Raw genomic sequence first — 13,204 nt, 5'->3', positions numbered from 1 at the left:
TGGACAAGACTAACAGACGCGAACAAACATGAAGCAAGACTAGACAACAAAACTGCTTATGAAGAAAAGGCTGTACGGGACAAAACGGAATGGACAAGACTAAAAAATAGAAGACAAAATGTGACTGTGCACCTCAAAACGAACATAAAGTCGCACACACTGATTTTGCGTGAGGACTGAAAATAAGTGAAATGGGTCAACCTAGCCGAACTTGACTTTTTCATATTTTCTGAAAGAGCGGGCCTTCTTTTACATTATGCTAAAATTTGGTATCGTAAAACGGGCAGGAAAGTGTGTTGTTTTAGCAGTTTATCTCGAACATTTTTGGTAGAATAGTGTGATTAGGTGTGTCTTTAGAATCCCTTTTTCATTTCTGAAAAACCTTGTCCACACTCTTCACTTTCAACTCTAATAACTTTTGAAAAGATAGTGCTACTGCTTTGAAAGTTGGCATTAATTATGGACAGAATGTGTTAATGAGGCATGCTTAATTTCAGTTTAATCTGATAATCCCTTCATTGTTGTTACTCTGGTGGTTTACTTCCTGTTTTTTGTCGCATTCATCGCACAGCCAGCATGGTTTGGTAAAGATTAAGCGCTTGAATAGACACTGTACTTCAGAGCCTCTTTTCTCAGTTCACACTTTTCCTGAGTTTGTGCTTTCTTTCCAATATTTAGATAGGTTAGGAGAGTCCATTTGATCTGAGTTATGCATCATTTTAAAGCTTAAAGTCTGCTCTTTCAGAATATGGTCTTAACTAAAAATTCATGTCTGGCGACTTTTTGTTTGTTTTGAGGTGCAGGGTCACAAATAGAGACAACGATCTTCGACAGAAGCATGTCAAGAGAAACAGATGATAGTTGTAGAAAAAAAAAGTGATTAAAAAAAGTGATATTGTAACGCCGGAGAGGAGAAAAGCAAGAAAATGAAGGGACGTATGAATAAGAATAAGACAGAAATTCAAGTCTTTGACTCTTTTGGCGATAACGTAGATGACAGCAGACATTCAAAATATTACAATTAACTCTTCAAAGAGGAGAAAAAGTGAGTAAGTCAGTATGTGAGAAAGAAGGCCAAATGGCTAGTTCATTCTGTAGGGTCATACGACTGCAATATAAAGGACTTCAGTCTCCTCTTAAAAGAATATATGGATAGGGCGTTTTTTATTTCATGATTCAAGGAATTCCAATAGTTTGGACCTATATAAATAAGTGTATTTTTAGCAAGGATCGTGCGTAAAAGGGGTAAATGAAATTCATTTGAACGCCTAGCGGGATATTCATGAAATGATTGGTTTTTTAGGAACATAGAATCAAAAATAGATGGAAGCAAATTGTTGCAATACTTATACATGAATTGGCCTAAATTATACAAAAACAGATCTTTAATTTTAAGAGCTTGTTAGAGGCAAACAACGTGTTTGTATGAGAACGTACAGAGGAATGGCAGATAACGCGGAGGGCTTTCTTTTGCAAGAGGGACAGTCTTTCAAGTAAATTCTGATGCGTGTTGCCCCAAACTAAAACTCCATAATTCAAATGAGGCAATATTAACGACGAATATAACATAAGTAATGTTTTTTGTGGAATATGAAATTTCAATCTATTAATAACACCTATATTACGCGATATTATCTTACAAACATTATCAACATGTAATTTCCAAGAAAGTTTATCGTCTACAATGTCTCCCAAAAATTTGATGTTTGATACTCTTTGTAAATAAGAATCATCTAAAATTATGTCAACAGTATTACTAAAAATCATATATTTCGTTTTTTGAGCATTAAGTGATAACTTATTAGCTCTGACCCAATGTGTCACTTTATTCAATGCAATATTAATTTTGTGAACGAGAAAATCAATATCATTATGGGCAAAAAATACGTTAGTATCATCTGCAAAATGAATAAAAGAGAGATCATCAGATACACGACAAAAATCATTTACGTAAATAATGAACAATAACGGTCCTAAAAGACTTCCCCGTGGGACGCCACATTTGACTTCTCTGATAACTGAATCATTATTTTTAATTGTAACAAATTGTTTTCTATCAACTAAGTAACTCTTGAACCACTCCAAGGCCTTCCCACGTACTCCATAATGCGATAATTTGTAAAGTAAAATGTCATGATTGATGGTGTCGAAGGCCTTGGAGAAGTCCAAGAAAATACTAACTAAGTGAGAATGATTATCAATGGCATGAACTATTCAAGACGGCGAAGGGAATATCCAAAGCCTATGATACAGTGTATATCCCTTTATCTAAAAAACAAACAAAAAAGCAATTCCTCGTGGATTTTGCCGTATTTTTGATTATTCATCATTTTCCGGTGAAAACGCTGAGGTGAAAGCACTAATGCCACGCCAATGTAACTTTATTTCCATCAAACAATGAACCGGTACACTACAATACGTAATAATAAATACTATTGTAAATGAGCAGAGTGATTTTTGTTTAAAACTGATGTATTTGTTGAGAGGGTAGTATAAAAACAGTATGGATAATTCCTTTTATTAGTAACTTTAGATATGATAACGGTACATTGTTTTGTTGTTGTTTTTTTTTTTGCAGTGTTTACCAGAACTGATATTGTTGTTAATCAGACAAACAAACACACACACACACACACACACACACACACACGGAAACAATTGTCACACAATTAGTCCATGGGCAAAGACCCGAAAAATGTGTTACTGGTACCACCTGAGGTGGCAAGTTCTAGTTGTGCATTTTGAAATGGCATATATCTAAGGAATATTATTTTGCTATAATAGCATTTCCAGAGTAGTAGCTTAGTCATAGATTTCTGCCATCAACCCGACCAATGCCAAATATTTTTGACGCTCTTTGACCAAAGGCAGGCAGAGTGTGACCTTTGAAAATTTTAAGGTTTTTAAACCAATTCCTCTGAAATTTGGCACATATATTTAGCATATGATGCTCTAAGAAAATGACAACATCAAAATTTCACCAAAACGTCGGACGGGGGTGCACTCAGTCAAAATACAATAAAAACAAAGAAAAATGTTCAGATTGATATTCAACTACTTTATTCTAAATCATGAATTGGGTATGTGAGGTAAAACAGAATCCAATTGTGCACTTATCTTATTTCAAATCTGCAAAGACAAAGGAACACATTTTGAGCCTTGTTTTGACAAATTTAGTGCATATAAAGGGCCAAATCTTGCAAGAAAGTGATGTTTACCACATAAGAAATAGAGACAAAATTAAAGAGGGTGCTATAATAATTGTAATAATTAATGAATATTGTAATAATTAACAAAATTTGTTGTGGTTCTAACTGTATATATGTATTGCTTCGAAGCAGATTATTAGGTGCTATCACAATAATGATATTGTAATGGAGACGATGCTATAAGATATAGTATTATTCATGACAAAATATTACCTCGAAAAATTTAAAAACAAAATGCACAGAAAAACAAAACTTGTTTAATCTTATTATCATATTTCATGTGAAGAAATTATATCGAGCCATGCTAGGGACTTTTCCCAATCACACATCATTGGAAAAGCAATAAGAATTATTCTCAAATTGATTTTATATGCTGGTTGCAGTGGCAACCAGAATGGGTCAACTCACATAAATCATATTTTGTTTGAAATTTGGAGATCATCGGATAAGAACCTCAGCAACGGATGTATATGGTATAAAAAGGGTGATGTTCGTCTCACCTTCCTTGTATAAAGGGAGCCCCTCACCTTCGGGCGTCTTTACATTATGTGACAATTGTCTCCGTGTGTGTGTGTGTGTGTGTGTGTGTGTGTGTTTTGTTTTTTGCCTGATTAACAACAATATTCTGGTAAACACTGCTAAAAAATGTACTGTTATCATATCTAAAATTCCTAATAAAAGGGATTATCTATACTGTTTTACACTACCCTTTCAACAAATACATCAGTTTTAAACAAAAATCACTCTGCTCATGTACAATATTATTTATTATAATGTATTGTAGTGGACCGCTACATTGTTTCTGTATTATCTTTCATTGTTGGATGGAAATAAAGCGACAGTGGCGTGGCATTAGCGTTTTCACCGTAGCGTTTTCACCGGAAAATGGTGAATAATTGAAAAATACGGCAAAATCCACTAGGAATTGGTTTTTTGTTTGCTTTTTAGATAAAGGGATATGCACTGTATCATTAGCTTTGGATATTCCCTTCGCCATCTTGAATAAAGACTAAGCGCTGTGGACATCATAACCCTTGGATATTCCCTTCGCTGCCTTGAATAAAGACTAAGCGCACCGCGTTTACAACAGAACACCTGTGGACATACAGTAGACAGTGCTCTTCTTTCTATAGCGGTTAGTTTCGATTCAGAAGTAAAGGGATATAACAGCGAAACCAAACGGGTTAAAAATTCATTTATTAGGACTAAGCTACTCATTTGGAAATGCTATCATAGCTTGATAAGCATATATATGCCCGACAAACAAAATGACACCAAAAAGGTTTTGCCACCTCAGATGGTACCAATATCTGGCCTGGCCCATGGACTATATAAGCAAAAGCTTGAGCACGTGGCAGCCCAGGGACCTATCTACATAATACACAAAAAATTATATTGTTTGCGGAATGGAGAAATACTACAAAATATAAAACAATATAAATACATTATGTTTTTCATATATGTATAGTGCATAGATACGAATAAGAGTAACGTGAAATATGATGATGATGATGATGATGTATGATGATGTTGACAGGGTAATGATGAAGAAAAATGTGATAATGAAGATGAAAGTGATAGTGGTGATGCTGAAGATAATGGGAATGAAGTGAAATGATAGACACAGAAACATTGCATAAATTTATTGTAGTTTTAAATCCAATTTACAAGAAAAGAAATGTGATCATACAAAACAAAATATATATTCAAATGCTACATTCATAGATTGTAATCTGGCAGTAATGTAGTTTTCAATCTAACCTTGAAAGAATATAAAAATTTACACGATTTAACATAATCTGGGAGTGTATTCCAAAGATTTGGTCCATTGTGTCTTATAGATTTTTGTGCAATTAATAATCTCGGATTTACTAAATGAAAATTTTGCGAATTACGAGTGGGATATGAATGAACGGTATAATTCAGTTTAAAGAAATCGTGAAAAATGTTTGGAAGTTTATGTTTATACACATACATTTTACTCCATATGCACGTTTTCAGACTACATTTGGATCATGAAGATCATTTAGGAACAAGAAAAAAATGTTCTCATGTCAAAGCTGTTACGGTGACAAAAACATACACGAAAAAGTGAAAAATCTATATGCTTTCAATAGTTTATCAATCACAAATCTCCAAATTGATTTGAAGGAAACTTTCTTTTTTGTAAATTAATCTTGAAAACAACCCTGTGAAAAAAATAACTCTGAAATTTGTAACAGAATGCAGCAGATTTACATTTTCTTTCCAACATGGAGACTTCTTCACAAAAATGCATGATAAATACCGAGTTTAAAGGGTAAATTCAGTAGTGGAAAAAAGGGAGCTATTGACTCACAATTAGATTACGTTAAAAACGACACTATACTATCAGCATTGATGCTTTAAATTCCGTTTGATGGCTTTCAAAGTTTATTGATTTATATTGAGAAACCGTATAGAGGTATCAACAACGTGGAACTATGAATTGTATACGACAGCGTTAGATTTGAAAAATAATGTTTGCAGTTATATCATAAATGTAACATCCTTTCAAAGGATGTTAAACATGTAAGTATCGTGTCTCGGTTATGTAAGAAACTACAGGGAAGCACAGCTGTATTGACAGCGGCAGGATTTTTTTTTTTTTTAATTTGAGGGAAATTAATCGATATTAAAAATGCATTTTGTTTTCATCCATTTTCTACTGTCTTAAGCTAATCCCCCTAAATATGGCTGTGAAAGCATGGCAAAATTGCATTTTATTCAAAAGAAGTTACAAATTAATCAATAACAATTTCAAATGTTGTTTCACTAGTGATCTAACACTGGTAGAATTACTAACATATAAGGCACATGTCCAAACATCCAGCTATCCTTTCTTTTCTTTTTTTTTACCCATATGAACGTTTTCAGATCACACTAGCATCGGGAAATAAATCATAAATTTAGAGACAATACACTTATTACAATAAGTCATTTCGATGAAAAAAAACACACATAACAAATGAAGATTTATATTTTGAATATATTTCATCAGTTATTTCACTACTGATTAATTTTGAGGAAGCTTTCCTTTTGAAGCGAAATGTCAGCATAAATGAAGTGCTAACCCACTAATGAAACGTTAAGGTGCTGGGACAGACCATGAATGTTGATTAATTTTCTTATAGGTCATAATGCACAATGCTAAAATACTCCTAAAACCAGTGATTGTGGTATTTTCCTGATAAGTTCAACAAAAATATAGAAAAATGGCGTAAAATGTCATGATCAGTAGAATTAGCATGAAAAAAGTGCTAACCCCAACAGTACAAAAATAAAAAAAAAATATTCATTAAATGCTTAAAATTTCATTAATGTTTATCTCATCTCCATTTCCATAACTGGCAGAAGAGTACAAGTTATGTTATGAATCAGAATCACTCATTTAAAAAAGTTTCCTCACTGTTCAGATTTAGATATTTTTATGACACCCTTCTGTCTGCTACCATGGAGGTCGCCATCTTGAAAAGTGTGGCTTAGCATTATATTCCTGCCTATAAGATGTGATTAATTTTCGGGGCAAAAAGATGCCGGCATTAAAACCCATTTATTGCTTAAATTTCAAGATGACATTTTTAGGGATTATAGAGCAGTGATTCAGGATGGTGTAAATGCATGTAACTCATTTTTCACAAAAGTGTGGGTTAACACTAAAATGCACCGACCCCTTAAGATTATTTTTATTATTATCCTGTAGGCCAGCCTATCTCGATTTGATATTAATATCCTTAATAATCATTCCACGTCTTTTCTAGGTAACGAGCCGAAATGTAGTCACCCTGGTAATGTAACGCACGGTGTGTGGAATTTCAGTACAAGGAAGCTTGGATCTACGGTAACGCTGACTTGTGATACAGGACACGTCCCCAGCGGTAGTGCGACGTTGCTGTGTGTGACGTCATCAGACATAACACGAACACCAGTTTGGAACGCTTTAGTTCCATCTTGCCTACCGGTTAAACGTAAATGCTCAATCTCATTAGGCCTATACTTCATTGACACTTTTCGTGATAAGGTGTCTTTTCATAGATATTTTGTTGTTGTTGTTGTTTTGTTAGTCAAATCTCGTTCAGCTCACTATATGAATGAACAAATATAATCATTACCTGGTCACTAAGAAAATATTGAAATGATCATAAACCGGCAATCAAATGACCGACGGCTTTACATTTTATCCACAGGTCATGGCAATGATAATAAACGCCATTGCTTATTTATAGGGCATTGTTGCCAAGTGAATTGAATCGAGCACGAAGAAAAGAATAGGAGGGGACTAAATTCAAGACATTCATAGAAGTCATGGACTTTAAAGCGTCAACTATACAATGCAAGGGTGAGAATAATTCGCGTTGTTCCTATCTGCATAGCAAGTGTATATCCGTATTTAACTCATGTTTACAAAGTGACCTAGTGTGTTTATGCAGAGGTTGCAAGAGGTGGATAGAAATAAAGAAATATCGACAAACACTGCTTAAATTCACGTTTGTTGAAACAGATAGTGGCAACATGTGCTCATAAATGTTAAATTGATACAACCACAACGATATCGTAATACATTCTTGGTAATTTCAAATTGGAATCATCCTTCATTATATCCACGATAGGATAGTTGTGGGAATATTGTATAGAGCACATGAAAATTTTGAGATTCAATATGATAACGTAATATTGCGTTTGATACTTCCAATATTTTTGATGTAGGCCAAACACACGATCAGTACACATTTGTAATCAAGGAAACCACTATGAATTCAAATACAATAATTGTAATGTATTGACACATACAAATTCAAAATCTATAGAATATGGAGGAGACTGATTATATAACACAGCTTGAGTTTGCATTCTCTTCTTTAAAAAAGAAGAAGTAATAACTAATTGCTGGACCAACAAAAGTAGGCAAAATGCCTTTACAAAGACAAAGAAAGGAAATGAAATACATAAACAAAATTGTCCTTATCCTTACTACAGTAAGTATTCAAGGTAATCCACATGGACACGTAGGCCCTACTCTTGTGTCTTAACGACTGGCCTTCCTGACTAATGATAACGCCATCTACTTCCGTTCTGTCTTCTCCAGGTACCAAGATGAAATGTGGTCACCCCGGTAACGTTTTGCACGGAAAATGGGATTCAAACACCACGCGGCTTGGCTCCATAGTTACCCTGAATTGTGATAAGGGTTACACCATCAATGGTAGTTCAACTCTTTTTTGTATGACGCCATCTAACGATGGTGAATTGCCACAGTCACCAGTTTGGAACGCATCAACCCCATCGTGCCAAGCGGTCAATGGTAAATCCTCAATTTAACATCTTTGATCATATTGTAACATCAAAGGAATTCGTCAGATTTCCATTGTGCAGTGAATTGTACAGAATTTACGCCGGCGTTTATTTGTCTCAAGGACAGTATTTGTACTTCAACGTAGCACTGAAAAGCAATAATCTATCCCAACGACAGCATGAAAGTTTCTTCTCTCAAATTACTGGGGATTAAAAAAAATCACTGGGAAGTAGTCAGAACTTCCTCTAAACAGGCAGCCTCAATACCAACAGCTATAAGTACTCTCCGTTTAATAATACAGTATAATGCTACAATATACGTCCGCGGTATTCCCTTCATGAATAACCTGGAATGATGATAGTGTTGAATTCCAAGTGGAGCCACTTCTGCACTTGTTATAGGCAATCGAACATTAAGACTAGAAGTCCACAACTAGGTCACAGAAGCCCAGCCGTTGGTTTTAGTACAAATATCTGGAGCTAAATTCCGGGGAATTATACAATCTTTTCTGTGGTACGTGTATATATTCGAGTGTTTATTACACGGACGTACTACTTAAAATCGGGAGTAAGTATTCTCGATAAACTTTGCTCTGTCTAACGTCATTCAACACAACACAATCACCAGTTTGGAACATCTTCAGCTCCATCTTGCCAAGCGGTTGAACGTAAATGCTCATTCTCATCGGGCCTATACTTCATTGACACTATTCGTGACAAGTATTGTCTTTCCATAGATATTTTGTTGTTGTTGTTCGCCACATCTCGTTCAGCTCATTTTATGAATAAACAAATACCTGGCCAATTAGAAAATATTAAAATGGCCATGGTAAAGCCAACAATGAATTATTAACCAACGGCGTTACATTATTTTTATCCAAAGATCATGGCAATGATGACCAATGTCCTTACTTATCAAAGGACATTGTTGCCATGTGAAATGAACTAAGCTCTGATCTGTTTTTATTAAAAGAAAGTGTTAGGAGGGGACGTAATTTGCAGACATTGTTATGAAAAATCAACTACTTCAAAAGCAATGAAATGAAGAGGAATTAGCTCCGATAGCTGCATAGTAGGCCTACTCTCCTTGACAGAGTATAATGCTACAATACACGCCCACAATAATTCCCAGGTGAATGACCAGGGCGCTATTGCATAAAACTTTCGTCTTACCATAAAAAACCGATGATAAGTTTGTCTTATCGTCATCTTTCTTACCCTCGACTGTAGCCTACCATTGTTCCAAAATCCGTTGCATAAAAGCGATGATAACAACAAAATAATTTAAATGAATTGGGCCTTGATACTTAAGTGGATACGACAACAGTTTCACCCTTCATTTATTCAGTATTTTGCGGACTACAATGAAATAGGATTTTTTTTTAATTATTGGCAGCACTTCTAAAAGCATGGAAATTTAATAGGATGAAATTTGTTTATTACTCAATTATGAGGATTAACAATGATCATCAAATTTGAAGTATTAAGCGTTTTTGTGGAACACATTTCAATCAAACAGGAAAAAATATTATTGAATATCATGCGTATGATTTATACATGCTGCATTTATTTCTTAAGGACTCGATAACGTGTGGTAAGAGGGATGGCCCGAATGAATCGATCTTCATTTGCAGCCTATCTGGGTGCACTCGAAATCCACAACAAGCACAGTCCTGCTAACCTATGTAGTAGAATTGCGAAATGGGCATCGACGTGTGTGCTTATGTGTAACGTTATACTCCGGCAGTCCAGTCAACATCCTTCCGCTATTGTGTGTGCTAACATTGAGATTAGTGGTATAAGACCCAGCCTTCCCATTGCATGATATCCCCACGCTACCGGGTCTTTTCTAACATTCAAAATGATTTCATATGTATTCTGCTATATTTGAGCTGATTACCTTTTTAAAGAAGAAGTAGTCATGCTCCTCCCCAACACGAAAAAAAAGGGAGAAACTTTGTACACAGGCATTTTGCAGCAAGATTAATCCTGTGCACGTGAGCAGACAGGCCAGTATCATTAAGTGTTTATTGCTTTTCCTTTGGCACTGGAACCGGAACTACAATACCAGTACAGCGCATCAATCATGAACACATCTAGTACGTCCATGTGAACGTGTTCTAGTCTCAGAAAAAAAAGGAGTACAAAAGTGATCATTCATTGGGTACGTCTGGATCCAAAATGGGAAATAAAACACAACGTTTAAAGGGATGGTACTGTATTGGTGGAGATGAGAATTGGGCTTATAACTTCATGCGAGATACCAGGAAAACAATCATGAAATACAGCAATACAGAGCATACCATGTTAAGAGGAATTCAAAGTTTATTTGATGACAATCGGGTTTGGAATGACTGAAACATCCAAAAACAAAGTAAAACAAAGCAATCATAATAAAAGGTCTCAGTCATTTCAAAACCAATTTTCATCAAATGAACTTTGAATTCCTCATGAAATTAGGCCTACATGCTCTTTCATATTTCATAATAGGTTTTTCATTATCTCACCAAAATGTTATAAATGTTAGAAACCTGTAATTAGGTCTCAACCAAAACTATCGAGCTCTGTGAAAAACCTGGGTGTATGGCTTGATTCTCGTATAAACATGAAGAAGCATATGTCGACCACATGCAAGTCTGCTTTTTATATGTTGCATAACTTGCGTCACATTCGTAGATATTTGAGCCAGGAAGACGCTGAAACTCTTGTTCACGCATTCATTAGCAGTAGGCTTGATTATTGTAACTGGCTATTGTTTGGCTTACCAGATTCACAGATAACCAAGCTTCAGCGTGTTCAGAATGCATGTGCGAGACTTGTGTCCAGTTCATCTACATTTTTACATATTTTTTTATTACACCTGTTCTGATGAAGTTACATTGGTTGCCAGTAAGGCAGAGAATTATATCTAAAATTTTGTTGCTTGTTTATAAAGTACTGCATGGTCAAGCACCTGGTTATTTATCAGATTTGATATCAATGAAATCACATTCATATCATGCATATTCTCATAATTTACGAAGTACTCAGGATAAGTTGCTTCTTAAGCAACCTCACTTAAAAGCGAAAGTAACTTTGGGGATTGTGCCTTCAGTTGTGCTGCTCTAAAACTTTGGAATAAATTACCTGAGAAAATGAAGAAGGCCCCATCACTTGCTGTCTTCAAATCTTTGTTGAAGACTTACCTTTTTCCAAAAGCCTTTGATTCATTTGTTACCTATTTTTTGTGTGTCTAATCAGTAATAATGTCAGGAGCCCTGTTACATCACAGCGCAGTAGAGTATAATATTTACATAGTAGCTGCATGCGCTATACAAATTTGTCTAATTATGATTATTATTATAAAACTATTCGATCCCTTTCATGAATGTTGGTCATTAAAAACTATCAGCTTCACTAGGGTATCAAATTGTCGAAATCAATCAAAATGTGTCATTCCTCCTTTTTTTTTGGTGATCCACCTTAAAAAAAAAATCTAACTTTTTTTTTTCTGTGGTCACAGAAAGACACGAATTGCTACGCATAGTCTAACGTCTGCTACCAAACGGGGCTGTGTGACTGTGTTCTGTATTGAGAAATGTCTATTCATTTTGCATTTGTGTGTTTTATTCGCTAGGAAAACGAGTCCTGACATACATGACATAAGACAATAAATATGCCGTCTTTATTGCAGGATCGGAGGGATCCACTGAGTATCTGAATATAAGAAAAACCCAAGTCCATGGAAGGTCATTTCGAGTAAACTTAAAAAAAAACCCAACCTTCATATCGTTTTTATTTGTCCAATAATATTCGATTTAACTGTGATGGGAAGGCGACACTGTATATACAAATTAGTACATATAATATTATCACAATTAACATTTACATTAATTGTGGAGATGTCATTTTGTGTGGTGGACTTGGGTCGTTCTTTGAATTACTTGTATATACAGGAAAGGCTGCTATATTAATGGTATGATAAAAGCAATAGATAAGAGAGTTTTGTTACTTTTTCAGCTTTTAGTCCGTATGGCCTACAAAAATGTAGTTGTCTAGTATAATGACCCTCATCACTATGCTAATTCATCACGTGTGTGTATCTGTGTGTGTGCATGTCGACACGTATACATGGACCTATGATGCGCATAAGTGTATGTGTTAAATGAATGGAAATGCCTTTCATATGTCTCTTATAAGCAATAACATGTGGACAATACAATCAAGTAACCGCTAGAGGTACCCTGCTGAAACTTTGCATATGGATAAATAAATGGATAAAGCTGTCCCTGGTTGCACATACCCAAGGTCAAGGGTCAAAGGTCATTGGTCAAGTTTAAATTGCAAAATGTCACAATTTTTCCCATGTCTCTGCTGTGCGAGAAAGTATCTTCATAAAATCATAATACACACGTATGACTAGACATTCTCTGAATCCGTTTGGTCATTTGTTCAAAGGTGAGGTGAAAATGCTATCATTTCACTAGTTTCCCTATTTTCTAAAATTGATTGATTTGCTACATCTCTAGTTACTCCTAAATTCAGACCATACATAGGCCTATTACTAACATGCGCACTGAAAACATGCATTTTTGCCACATGATTCCCAAATAATTTTGTGTTATTCCACTGACAGGAACTTGGTTCTTTTGTATTTTTTGTACCTTTCTCCACTGCTCTAAAGCATTTTGCTTTTATTTTGCTTC

At 35.0% G+C, this 13,204-nt stretch overlaps 1 long non-coding RNA gene across 1 annotated transcript in view; it reads left to right on the top strand.

Annotated features, from left to right (window-relative positions):
- Nucleotides 1-8,270: 8,270 nt before the first annotated feature.
- Nucleotides 8,271-13,204, top strand: part of LOC139720759 (uncharacterized) — a 42,752-nt gene continuing 37,818 nt past the window's right edge. Inside the window, exon 1 of the long non-coding RNA XR_011710180.1 lies at nt 8,271-8,529. This is a non-coding gene — a long non-coding RNA (uncharacterized lncRNA). The remainder of the gene's footprint in view (nt 8,530-13,204) is intronic.

Source organism: Diadema antillarum, unplaced genomic scaffold (assembly GCF_040938485.1).
Source record: "Diadema antillarum isolate AM-2024a unplaced genomic scaffold, OU_Dant_1.0 scf00000133, whole genome shotgun sequence".
In the NCBI taxonomy this organism is placed as follows: domain Eukaryota; kingdom Metazoa; phylum Echinodermata; class Echinoidea; order Diadematoida; family Diadematidae; genus Diadema; species Diadema antillarum.
The sequence above is the reverse complement of the archived record's forward strand: the minus strand, read 5'-3'. Positions and strand labels throughout refer to the sequence as shown.